The 13,683-nt window shown below is 35.8% G+C and overlaps 1 protein-coding gene across 1 annotated transcript in view; it reads right to left on the bottom strand.

Moving 5' to 3' along the window:
* Window positions 1-4,006: 4,006 nt before the first annotated feature.
* sano (CABIT domain-containing protein serrano) overlaps window positions 4,007-13,683 on the bottom strand; it is a 161,523-nt gene continuing 151,846 nt past the window's right edge. The window contains exon 6 of the mRNA XM_089098384.1: window positions 4,007-4,165. The gene's annotated coding sequence lies outside the window, so the exon portion shown is untranslated. The remainder of the gene's footprint in view (window positions 4,166-13,683) is intronic.

The following is a 13,683-nucleotide window of genomic DNA, read 5'->3' on the forward strand; positions in this document are numbered from 1 at the left end:
CTATCCTTACCTTTGACATACCTATCCTCTTCACTCCCTGAAAGTTTATTTCTGGTGCAATTTGGACAAACTTACAATAATCATCTGCAAAACCATCTTTGTACCCTACTCTTTTACAGAAATTCAAGCGGAATTCGAGCCATTTCACCTTTGAGAAAGGCACTGCTGAATATGTTTTATAGGTTTTTGAGCATACCTGGAAATTCAGAAAATGCGATGGTTGAAACTGAATGATCACGTACGGATTTTGACGCTTTACTTTGATGAATTTTTTTACTAGGTCTAGAAGCGAGTACACTTCCTGGTTCTTAAGTGCCCCCTCAATGACACTATGTATTGGATCTACTTCTTTAATAAGAGAATGTCCTGGCTCACAATATTTCATAATAATTCTCTCAACCTTTGGAATTTTGAACAGGATGTTCTCCATATTGTAGCTCATGATGGAGTTTCTATTTTGCGGAACTCATGAATCTGACTATGCTATTATCTTCCTAATATCAGGAAATGTCTTAAACACTTTATCGAGAATAGCTGCCAAAGCACTTGCAATGTCATTTCCGCTTCTACCACCTTGCATCTCAGACCAAATGGCACAGTAAACTTTGCTGATAGACTCCCCTGAGTTTCTCGTAAAATCTAGTTTAGCTGTGAGGATGTATACTGTAATCTTTCGCTTGTAAAAGAAAGCAGAGACATATCCCTTGGGTAGCGAAAAAACATTTTCTAGGTCAATACAGAGAACTACCACTGAATGATTTGAACGGTCCTTATCACGCTCCTCTCTACTCTCTGATTTTCCTATCAGTTGCTTCTCGTAGTTCAAACGAACTGATTCTGGTAAATCAACGTCGATCCTACTAGCAACCTTTACTTCCTCACATGTGTCAGATCTATCGCTTTTGGGTAAATGAAAAGCCAAGTTAAATTCTGTATTAAACACTCTGCGATAAACTGTCTATTCCACAGGCTTTTCAGAGTCAAATCGACATTTTTCCTCATAAATTTCAAACATTTTTTGCAAATTTAAGCTGCTGCCAAGATATTCACGAGAGGTTTTGGACCGACGGTAATGAGACTCCACTTTTGGAAAAGACAAAATGTGTTTGCGAACGCAATTTAAAGCATCAGAGCTTATTGTGTTTGCAGGTGATGGAGTTTATTCGGGACTAGGTAAATCATCAGAAGTCTTGGTCTTATGTGCATAATAAATCCGTTTCTGGTCGATGTCCAATGTTGACAGGTAAAAGTCTTTGCGGACGCGGTATGTTTCTTCCCTGGCTGTCACATAACAAACCAGGATGTTCTCTTTCCTAGTTTCTTATTCTTGTTTCTTTTCTTTCGCAGGCATTTAGTAGTCTTAAGATAAAACATTTTTTTCATCTCTTTTGACAAAGCCCACAACGCTTCAAATATCTCTAGTCGCCCTTCTTGGTTAATTGTTTGCTAGGAGTAGGGACATGTTGAACTGCACTTGCTCGCTTTTATCTGACGTTCTTTTCCAAGCTTCTTACTGTTAATAGGGTCAGCATAAACTGTTCCAGAATTAACTGCCACTTTGATTTTAATCTTGACCCATTCACTTTCTCTCTTGACTCTTTTTCTGGTCCTTTTTGTCTGCACAGTCGGACTGTTTGACAATGGCCCTACAAGTGGCTCAACTGTTACTGGGTATCTATAACTTGTAAGGGTGAAACATCCTCTGGCTATTCTACTGAGCCGGACGGACTGAAATTTCTTTGTCTAAGGACATGTCTTCCACAATTTCATTAGTTTCATTATGCGAATGGCCACGCTAGGCCAACATTTCAAATATCACTGGCTGAAAAGTGGCATAAACAGGAACTGTTGAGATAGGACTATCATCGCTCTTGCTTGCAAAGCTTGCAGGATCTTCATCGCTTCCAGAAAAAGAAGACAAATCGTCTGATCTAAAAGAAATGTATATATCAAATTATTAATAAATATGATTGGTAGGTATAGCTAGCAGGCAAGAAAAAGGCATTGGCACTTTTAAATGACCTCTTGATATCAAAACATAGAAACATAATGCCGATTAAGAAAACACAAGAAAATGGCCCAATGGGCTATATATTTGCACATCTGGAGGGGTTGGGGGTATAAAAAGCGGTGCTGTATTCAAAACGTATTAACTATGAATATTCTGCATATTATGAAGTACAAATTGTTATCTGAAAATATAAAATATATAATTCGGGCTATATATTTGCAAATTGGAGGGGGGGGGGGGATAAAGAGTAGCAAGGCTGTATACAAAATGTGTTAATTATGATTATTCTACATATTATGGAGTAAGAATTGTTTTCTTAATATTTCCTTGTCTTCAGTTAGTTCTCTAGGCAAATGCCCCGGAAACGCATTTCCTTAGCATTATCATGTTTTATTATTATATAAGGTTAACTTCTTTAGTGTGCAACATCAAGAATTCTTGCACAAAAAGTGCTGCTTATTTATGTTTGCGTGCCTGAATTCACTTTACAAGATTTCATAAAATCGCCTACTCTAGATCTAGGCTAAACTGAGAGGTGATTCAGTTGGGAGTTCTACAGAATATTTAGCCCAAACTTGAAACTTCTGATATCATGCGTACCTTCCAGCATCTTCCAGAAGCTTCTCCACATTTATGGCAGGAGTAAACAATTTTCTACTCAATCTCCTGTTCTAAAAAGTACAGGTGAGTGCACAGATACGTCAAAAAGGCCTATGTTAAACGCGCATAACTGATACGTCAATTACGCTTCCAAAAAGCTGAAAAAAAAATGCAAGTTACGTCAAAACGGTTTCGACTCCTAGAATTGCATGGGAGTGCGACACTCTAAAATGGAGCCCAGATTCAGAAAGAGCACAAAATTTCACACTAATTGGCACTGATAACTCAATTTCACTTAAAAGTGCCTAATACGCCATTTCCGTTTCCAGGGGTGACGTTACTGTAAAACCTAAAGATGGCAGAAACTTAAAATATTTAATGGTATGCGTTCGTAACATGCCTTCAATCCCTATTCTGTAGGCCATGATGTGATCTATCTATTATCTATTTGAATTTTGTATATCTCTCAAGTAGTTTTAATGTATAACTTGGTTTCTAATAATAGAAGTGCCTGAAGGCAAGCAATTATTGAATGCATTTCGAAGGTTGTATACAGTCAGAAGCTTTAACTAAAACTGGACGAGTAGAGTGGAGAGTGGGACAAAATGTCTTTTCAAAATCTAGGGATTTTTTTTGTATTGTTTGAAATAAAGATATGTCTGGTTATTATAAGCAATGGGTTTAAGGAAATAAAGAAGGTTATTTTTCAATAAAAATACTGAAAGGTGTGTTTTGGAATTTGGAGTGAAGCCTAGGGAGGTAAACGCCCCCCCCCCAATTAGCAACAATGTATCGTTTGAAAAGCTCTTTGGCTATTATGCTTTATAAAGCGTGATTTTCATGGCTTTATTAACATACTAAAGTGATTAATGCTCAGATTTCCAGTTACCATACAATTTTCTTATTTCAGGTTCGTACAATAACGCATGTATATAATTTGGGTCTTAAAAGCCGATGTTTACTTTCACCTCTACCACAACGCTACCCTCCTCTGGTTAGCCAATTAATACACATCTGTAAATGAAGTAAGATTTTAAAAAGCGGTAATCAAAAAATCAGGATTTAAAATATCCTGCGAAAATGTTCAGGCTCGAGGTGTAGGCGGGGGGGGGGGGGTTAAGGGTTGACGAGAAGCTTGCGAAAAATATGTCATTTACTTAATACTTATTAATTACTTCATTCATATTTTTGGTCTTCCGGGGAGAGGAAGGGTGTCCTCCTATTGCTAAACTTGTTCCTGTGGTAGCCTCATTATTTGTGCCTTATGAGCAAATGATAGAATTAGCCGTCAACATTTAATTACGGTATGCAATTATTAGTTTGTATAGCTAGTTTAACCGTTATATAGAGCATGTCGTGTTTTTAGGCTTACAAGATCAAACACCATTAGCCAAAGAGGAAAAAAAAATCTATATTAATGTATTCGTAAACTTTCACAAAAAAACTTAGCCACAGTAGAAAAAGCATCACTGAATTCCGAGCGTCTATATACAATCTGCAATTCAAACTCTTCATAATATCACAAGTGTAGAACGATACGCAATACCGCGACATCTGAAACAGAAGAAATTGTATTTATATATTTTGTTTATATACATACAATTATGCTTTATATACGCAGAAAGTAATTTTATTCATGCTTTCAAGATTTTGTAAATACCATGTCTGAATGAGGGAGCCCCGGTGACGTACACAAGAGGGTTTCTGACCTTATGCCTATCTGAAACTTCAAGATCTCGAAATTTTTCTTGATGTTTTTTTTTGTTAATATTCTATACAATTCCCTTCAGTTTCCCCTTTTAAGTTTAACCCCCTTAAAATACATATGTATAAACGAAGTGCCCCCCCCCCCAAAAAAAACAACAAAAAATACCCTTTATTGTTTAGGAGAGCTAATATTCAACATATATTCCTCGATCATTTTTGTCAACGCTTCCATTCAAACTCACGTTAATTAATTCTAGTCCATGTACTGCTGACTACATGAAGCCACTGAAAACAAAGATTCGTCAATTACGGGGGGGGATTGAAGTTTCCTACCCTTCTAGATTTTAAATCACACCTTTTTGGGGTATTTTCGTTGAAGAATAGTCTTTTTGGTATTTTAATTGAACATATAAAAACGATAAGTTTGCCCCCTTCCCCGATCTTAAAAAACATATTTTCCCAACTCCTTTCATCAGCATTTTCTTTAATTGAGAGCTCTGAGCAAAGATCACAAAATATTGAGCCAAACTTAGTTGAGCCACTCAGAACCTTCGATTCGAGCAGAACTGTGCCACGACTGCAATTCAGGAAGTGTTAATAGAATGCTGTTACTGGATTATTCCAGTCTGCTCGTGTGCTTGTCAAGTTAGAATGATTTTCCATTTTTCGCAATATGGGATACTGACTGATGTTTGAATTTTCCTTGGAAGGTTTTTATATGGTCTCTTTTAGTGTCTTTCGAAGCATTAGATATCCGCAATTTACGAAGTAAATCCAATCGGGTTTCCTTCTTACAGATTGTGTTTACTTAGTGAGCGTTGAATGCAAAAGTCTAAATATTTCAGACTGTAACTGTTACTACACACAAAACGCATGTGCTATTTTTACATGTAGACCTATTTAGAAAGTAAATATGCAGACACACAAATAAGTTGTCATGTGACTACAAGATGACTAACAGTGACTACAAGACAGAACTACAGTGAAAGGCGTATATGTACGTTTTGTGTATATTAGCTAACATGACTTCTGAGCAGAGTTTTCACTAAATAAAAAAACATCCCAGTCCAACTAAAATTGTGCTTCTAATTTTCCGCTATTTAAAATGACTGTTAGTTTTTCAAGAAATAGCGTTTTATCTCTATACATTTTTACAGAAACAATAACTAAGTCACAACTGCATTCTGGAGCAAAGAAAAAATTAGTACCTCCCGAAGTTTTGGAGAGCATAGATTGTTCGACCCTGGTCAGGTCAGAGGTTTCAAGGCCCCTCAAATTGAGCAGTAGCTTTTTATTACTTAATTGCTTAACCATTATAACTATTATAGGTATTTAAACAATCATTCACTATTAGTAAAACACAGCCTCAAAAACTATTTGGCAAATCTTGGCGCTCTTCTAATATCCATATATCTTTGTTTTAGTTATTCTATTGCGCCTGTATATGGCCTGATTTTTCTACTGGAGAACAATATTACCATAGAAACATAATGTAAGTATAGATAATTATATATTGTCCTGTACAACAAAAAAGGAAGAATGAACCCATCTCGGCAAGTACAAGTCAAATGCTCAAGGTTGTCAAATAGTTCCCATAGTTATAAATACTTTGAGACCGTTTAAATACTTTTTTTATATGTGTCTTTTAAGTAGAGTTCTATTGATAACAATTATTATTTTTTTTTTAGAATAAGTCCTTGCAAGGACAGATCATATGGTATTAAAAAAAAAAAAAAAAAAAATTATGGTAAGTGTGGTTCAAGCAGTTTAAAAACACTTTTATATGAAAAATATTCACTTATGAATTATCCACTAACGAAATTTTTCTTACTGAATAATCATAAAGATAAACCTGAAACAATTCTGAACTTCAAGCAACACTAGCACCGACCATAACGACTCAAAGACATTACCGGAAGGTAGATGCTTGCACAGGAGGGGACGGGAATGGTTTATAGTCAATTTTGGCTGTCACTATTCCTAACTTGCATCTAAGAAAATATGTTTTTATTTAATTTATGTAATTAATTAAAATTAATTAATTTATTATATTTATTAATATATTTTAATTTTGTTTATTTAATCCTTTTAATTTATATAATTTTTTATTTAGGATTTTTTCATAATCAATGGCAAGAATAATTTATTATGTGTAAGACAAAAGAATATTCAAATGTCAGTCCAAAATTTAAAGGCAAATAATGGGTCCTTGGTCTTCGAGTTAAAAATATTTCTAATGAACTGATCTAGTATCATATAGATTTACTAATTTTAAAGTCAGGACTTCAAGGATTAAATGAAGATTCAACCCCATCCACCTAGATATTGAAAAATGGTTTTTTCGTGGGTGGGGGAGGGGTGGTGTCATTGAAAAAAACCTGGTTGCCCCTCCCCTACAATGGAAATATACAGTGACGTTTCCCATATGTCAGTTTGAAAGCTTGCACTACTGACAAATTAATAAAACCTCAAACGAATCAACTCAGTATTATGAAGCTTTCGAGAATTAAATTTAGGCTCTCCCCTGACTAGGCACGCACGTTTGGGTATCCTACCCGCGTTCAGTAGAGCTAATGGCGATTAATTGCAGTATCTTATTGAACAACCACAATTTTTGTGGGTGGATATATACAAGATTCTTCAGCTGACGTAGGGACAAAGTGAATACTACTCAATTTGATTTTTTATGATCTTTCCAAATGTATTAGTCAATTGACTCGCAAATGCATTCCCCCCCTGATGGTCGTATATACGGCCCTAATAATGAATTTCTCTGGTACTTCAATCTAATTGGGTATCCCTGTGTGACAGAAAGGAAAATTTACCAAAAAATTATTTGAAATGATTTTTAAAACAGGATGATAATGAAAGAAATATGATAATCTAATTAATAGAAACATCTTTCACCAGGCACACACGCAGGAATTTGTTTCGGGGGGGGGCCAAATCCTTCAAACCCATTATTCTGTGAGAAAAATCAGAAAATTATGGGAAAATGAAAAAAAATCGTGAGATTTTGGGGTGGGGGGGCGGGCCCGGAGGCCCCCCCCTGCGTACGTCCCTGTCTTGCACAGGCTATTATAAATTAAAAATTTCATTGTTTTTGTGTTATGTGCGTGTTGGTGTTTATATATTCTTTTGGATATATATGGGTTCATAAGGAGGGGGGGATGATCTCGCAAGTGCATTGATAATTATATTTAAGAAAAAATTAAAAGAGAATCGAGTAGTGTGTTCACCTTGTCCATACGTCAGCTACGGAATAAACATTAATTCCATTAGTTACCCTGAATGATAATTGCTTTCTGGGGAAAAAAAATCTGGCTTTCCAAGGCTCCACAAACTTTATAATAGGATATTTCAGACCAGACTTAGGTAGTAGAACATTTCTTAACCATGCAGGTCTACTTATGTAGTAAGAACAGATAAAAATGTGTATTGTCTGTAAGGATTTTACTCGTATTAGGACAGGTTAAATTAAGTAATATCTTTAATATATTTGCTACGGATTATGAGTTCCAGATATGATTTGAATCAAGATGTGCAACTAAACTGTGAAAAGAATTTTTAAATTCAACCAAAACCAAGTATATGTGTTCAGCCAACAGATTTTTCATGGCTATCTTATGGTTTGATCAAAGAGATCCCATAAACAATAAAAACGGTATCATTTTATCACAAAAAAACACAAGCAGTTTTGATTGTCTGCATAACAACGCTTGCCCCCCCCCCCCCTAAACGACGCCCTGCCTTAGTGTGCTCTCTTGAGCGCAGTTTGAGCATCAAAATTTATTTCTTGCAAAAAGCAGAAAAAAAAAATCAAAATAATAATGCAATCCCATGAAACAAATAAAAAATTGAACAAATAAAAAAAAATTGAACAAATAAAATAAAATAAAAAATGAAACAAATAAATAATATTGTAAGGTTATGCTGATACAAAAATATACCAAGAATTTTCGGTAAATTTGTCGACTAACTGACAATTGAGATAGCTAAAACTATAAAAATCTTTGTTACCAAAATCCCATCCTGAATCCAAATATAGCATTCATTTGCGTTACAAATTTGCTTTACCCCGCCTCTCCCCCGAATGGTTAATTATTTACCCTGAATTGTATACCTACACTGAATTTTTCATGCGTCACTTTTTTCTTCCAATTGACCTGAAGCATCAAATTGAAGCGTATATGCAGTTCAGGATATATATTTGGGAATACGGGGGGGGGGGTGAAAATTAAATTTGCAACGCCAATAAATGCTGTATTTGGATTCAGGATGAAATCCTGATTCTAATAGTATGTCTAATTCTTAGCTATCTCAATCATCAGTTATTCGAAAAAATCATCGAATCTTTAAAAGGAGAAATTGTAGATTATTGATCTCTGAAGCAAAATATACAAAAAAAATAATGTAATTGGTTTCACTGAGAATTTTTGAACACAATTTATTAATGGCAACCGCCTATCAAACGCCGAAAAATACAAAAATCAATTGCAATAAGCTTATTGAATGTAGGTTCAAAACACATTATACTCTCCATACAGGGGAGGAGGAGGCTTCGGGTCCATCCCTCCTTTAGATCTCGATTTTGACTTATATTTCTTATATTTCCGACGACAAAATTTGCCTACACTTTGTGCTCCTATAAAAGCTGAGATCCCCCCCCCCTCTCTCCAACGCCAGCCTCTCAAAAATCAATTATTATGCACATGCATCTTCTCGACATTTCAAGGAATTAGCTAGGCTCTTCTAAACTTTCACCCTCAATGTGTTAAATTAATTTTTTGAAACTTATATTAGCTAATTACACATTAGGGATAATATTAATCAATTTAGTTTATAAAATAATTGCCATATTCATGTCAGAAAAATTCATTATAAACAAAATTCATTGTAATTAAGAAATACCTATGTTTAAAAGTGACACCGAACCAAACACTATTAACCTTTTGCGTGTAGGTACAGCGTAAAAAGATCGGACTCTATTCGTTCCCATGCACCACTCATGTTAAATTTTATACAGGGTAGTTTATGGGTAGTTGTGTTTCGTTAATGGTGGTCCTTTTTACAGGATGTCTAAGTCATTTGAGATGGGCGAAGTTCCCTTCCTAGATTTACATAAGTTGTTGGTCCATTATAAAAATTAAATGTAAATGTGTGTTTAATTAATGTAAAACTGGGAGAGATGCCATTGACCTCTGGATAGGGACGGAACGTTTTATTTTAATGCTTCTAAACATTTCTAGAATTTATTGACAATCCACACACAATTGACAGGCAACTAATGTTTTAGGAGAGATCAGGGGATTTTGAGGATGGGGTATAAATTCAAGTGCAAATTCTCATAATCTTGACACACAGGCATTTACAGGGGCGTCAATTCACGAGTCAGGTGGGAAGGGTGAAAATGGATTTTCGAAATCTAAGGAGGTAATTTTTTATTTGTCAATAAAAATTGCATTATATTTTTTTAATGGAAGCAGATACTCTTTTTTAAATTTAGGCAGAAAATGAATAAAGTAAAGTGGGTCAATTACCGCCCCCTCCTCAACTGAAACCCTTAGTGTTTATCCATCCTGATTGTTTTTCCTTTCTCTTTGCATTCCCAGTCCTTGAGCCTTGGGGGGGGGGGGGGACTATAATGACGTTATTTGTCTTCTAGGGTTTAGATTTATTTTCGACAATAGCGGAAATTCGTAAGCTTTAGGGATAGAGATACAAATATTAGTTTCAATCTTTAAATGAAGATAAAAAAAAAAGAATACATTTTTCCAATCTAGGAGGGTAATCATTGGTGTCTTTGATTGTCGACACAATTGTTGAATAAATCTGTCTATCTATCTGTTGTTACTAAATAGTTTTTGGTCTATGAGGGCCTGGGGAATGGTTAAAATTTATTATTGACAGTGGCGCAAATTCACAAAATATGTTAATTTTAATATTTTTATCTATCTTTAAATGAAGATGAAACAAAGGTATTTTCCAAATTTTGGTTTCACTGCGGCAATCTGCTTCTGAAAAAATATCCAGTATTCTTTGGACCTCGTTTCTATGCTTGAACAATAGAATAGTTTTAACAGATTGTGTGGTCCTACCTGTCCTGTCAAATATTTCGCCGATTATAATTATTGGTGATCCTTATATCGAGGCTACCGTTATATCCTGATACTTAGAGTGTACATGTCAAGAGGGCTTAACTAGTCACCATTAGAGTTTCGGAGCGTTTTACCAACTAATCAAGTGGTTTAGATAGTCTAAGCCTCTATCAAGGCTGTATCCGGGGGGGGGGGGGTACCCGGTTTGAACCCCCCCCCCGAAATTTTTGACCGAGTCGAAAATAAGTCAAAAATTAGTAAAACCTAGGTAAAAATCAGTATAATTAGTCGAAAAATGAGTCAAAAATTAGTAACCCCCCCCCCCGGAAAAAGTCAAAAATTAGTAAACCCCCCCCCCGAAAAAAATACTGGATCCGCCCTTGGCCTCTATTGAAGTTCCAAACTATTACTCGAATGCCCCAACCTGTGCTCGTTTTATCAGTGGCTTGAGTGTTGAACAGTTTGTAAGTAAACTTCGACGGATAAGTGCAGTCCCAACTGCAGGTGTAAAATATTTTTCTTCAGGTTTCATTGCCCCAAGATATAGCACAAAACCCATGGTCCCATATCGTTAAAATTGGTTCTACAGCAATATGCAATAACTCATTGTGCTATTAACTATTTTTCAAAAGGGAAAAGTAGTGTACGAATCAGTTTTTTCCATTAGTGGGTCAAGACCCCCTCCCCCCCTCTATGTAGCGACTGATCCCAAAATGTTTTGCTATTAGTTTTAGTTGTATTAAACATTTTGTATAGTAACTATGGGAAAGGTTATTGTTGAGAAGGGCCGCGACCTGGGGCCCAACTGGAAATTTAACAATGTCACTAGATTGACTCACAATACATGTCAAGGTTTAAAAGGAAATTGAAAGATAAGCATATATGTTCATTAAAACAATGGTGGACACCTTGACACTATTAAAGAAGACTCTTATACAAAGGGGGGGGGGTATAGGTAAGTCCTATCATAAAGTTCCATGTTCAAAGTGGCACCAAGCAATAGCCCAGTTGTTGTTACTACTATATAATATATTATACTACATGCTTTATTACTATATTACTATTATAATTGTTATATTGTTTGGCGCGGAGGCAATGAGTCTTTGCGACCTGAACCTCGTCTTGGTTTTGTGAATCCGCCTGTAATAATAACAAGAAATATTGATTTTAAAACCTAACCAGGGTTTCAACTCTCAAGCCAAATTTACGAGCAGGCTTGCAGCAAAATACTCACAATGGCCAGCTTTCGCTTAATTATATTTACACATGGTGATTCGCATGCGTGAAAGATATACCTTTCATTTCCTTACTGTTTGTTACTGATGTTACGTCCGGTTTTGTTGGGCTAACCTACGGTCCTTAAACTTGACCTGATTGTACAATCACTTTCTCCTAGTAATTTTAAGCAACGCAGCAAGCGTTTTTACGCTGGCTCCTTAAATGGTGTTGATACTGAAGAATTGGTTTTCACTGGTGCTAAATATCTTCATTTTTTTTTTACAGAGAAACAGAAAAGGCTAATCTGATGTCTCTGATTTGGAATAGCTATTAATTTTAAAAGAAAGGCGGACATGTTGCAACTTGTTGCATCAAGGCCATACAACGATTTTGAAAATCGTCCCAAATTGAGATCCTCGAGCCAATTCCCTCAACTGCTCCCCCGATCCCTATAAAAATTATTTAGACATAGTCTAGATATTTTGAACCAGGATCATTCGGTGATAATTCATTAAATGGTCAAAATGATTTGGTTAAAACCATGAATAAAATGAAACAATAGCTCGTATGGTCTTGTTTTTAACAAGGGAGATTGACAGTGGCGTGGTTTGGGGGGGGCAAGGGGGGGGGGCAGTAGCCCCCCCAATAAATTGAAAAAAGCTATTATATAGCCCATAGTCTAGATACTTTTTCAGAGCTTCGTTTCTTTTCAGATGGCTACTTGTTAAGCGTCTAATCGTTGTATTATATATGTTTTTTCAATGAATTTAGTTGTTTCAATATCGAGAAACATTAACATGAAACCAAAGGCGTATTGAGGAGCTTTGTTCTGGGATAGGGGTCTTTTTTGAGGGGGGGGGGGGGGGTACAGAATTTTGTTTATACCTATTTTTATTACTTCTTTACAAGTCGGACAAAAATTTCGGGGGGTCAACCCCCCCCCTGGATACGGCTTTGGATCAAAATAGCAGACTGATACTCAAGGATCGTCAAGTGCATATTTCATAAGTAATCGACGCATCCCGTGTTGAAATCATAGCCAGACAAGGTTTTTGGGATCGAAAAGCCCTAACTATGTTTTCTTCAGGCCTGTGCAAAATGATTTTTTGTATATTTGAGAAGAAAAAGGATATAAACAAAAAACTTTCATACAAGTGACTCTGACCTTAGAGCAAGGGGACATGCCCTGGAGAATAGTGTTCATCCTAAAAAAGTGGTTGTCCCTTCTAAACTAAATTATTTTATTTTTTAGATAGACAATTAGAACCAGATTTTCAACAACTATCAAAAATCAAGTTTTCACTCGATCTAGAAAGGGAGTCCCCCTTGAAAAATTTAAGTGAAGCTGGCAAGTAAGAAAAAACATGTTTATTTACCCCAAAAATCAAAATTCCATCAGATTCACGGTTCTAATTTGGGAATCACAAGTTTTTTCTTGGCATAGGAGGATGGCGTTTGAGCCCCCATTTCTTCGTGGGAAACAGAGATAGCCTATTGAAAGACTGTAATATAAAAAGATAACACTTTTCAAGGGAAATTTTTTAATATGTATCTTTGTTACTTTTTTACGAATGGGAAATAAATTCCAGGGGGAAGGGGGGTTAAACCTGGTAGCTCCCCCCTGGATACGGCCTTGGATCAAAGTAACAGACTAAAGTTAAAAAATCGTCAAGAACATATTTCACAAATAACGGAACGTCCCAACTTGTTGAAACCAGAGTATCCATTGGGGATTGGATACAAGGATCTTTCGGGATCGAAGGGCCAAAAATGAATTTTTCTTCAGGCCCATAATTATTTTTTTTTAATTTGAGAAGGAAAAGAATATGAAAGAAGGAATATGAAAATCACATTCATATAAAGCAGCGTTTCCTGGCAAGGGTATTTAGGGAGGGTGTTTGAGCTCCTTACTCCTCCGTGGGAAATAAAAATATTGAAAGATTGTAACACAAAAACGTAAATATGTTATAAAATTCATAAAAATAACTAGAAATTCACTGTCTGTCCCTGTAAGTTTAGCTGTCCACACTATTTTGCAGGTCAGAGGGT

This window comes from Artemia sp. Qi Xiang Cuo, chromosome 12 (assembly GCF_049724085.1).
Source record: "Artemia sp. Qi Xiang Cuo chromosome 12, ASM4972408v1, whole genome shotgun sequence".
Taxonomy (NCBI): domain Eukaryota; kingdom Metazoa; phylum Arthropoda; class Branchiopoda; order Anostraca; family Artemiidae; genus Artemia; species Artemia sp. Qi Xiang Cuo.